The following is a 264-nucleotide window of genomic DNA, read 5'->3' on the forward strand; positions in this document are numbered from 1 at the left end:
GGTGTCTAGACAGGTGCAAGCCCCAGCGCAGCAGCTTGTGCCTTAGCAGGCTCTGGCCAAGCTGGAACGAGGCCCCGCCCACCTCCCCCGGAGTGCTCCTCCTGCTCTAAGAAGCCCTGTGGAAGAGGAGCAATCCCCAGGAGGACAAGGTGGAGGGGGAAGAGGAGGAGGAGAGGAGGGGAGGAGGGGAGGGGTTTGGGAAGGGAGGCGTCCACACTTACCTAAGGACAGCAATGGCAACGGTGACTGCGATGCTGATTATTT

Source organism: Phacochoerus africanus, chromosome 1 (assembly GCF_016906955.1).
Source record: "Phacochoerus africanus isolate WHEZ1 chromosome 1, ROS_Pafr_v1, whole genome shotgun sequence".
Taxonomy (NCBI): Eukaryota; Metazoa; Chordata; class Mammalia; order Artiodactyla; family Suidae; genus Phacochoerus; species Phacochoerus africanus.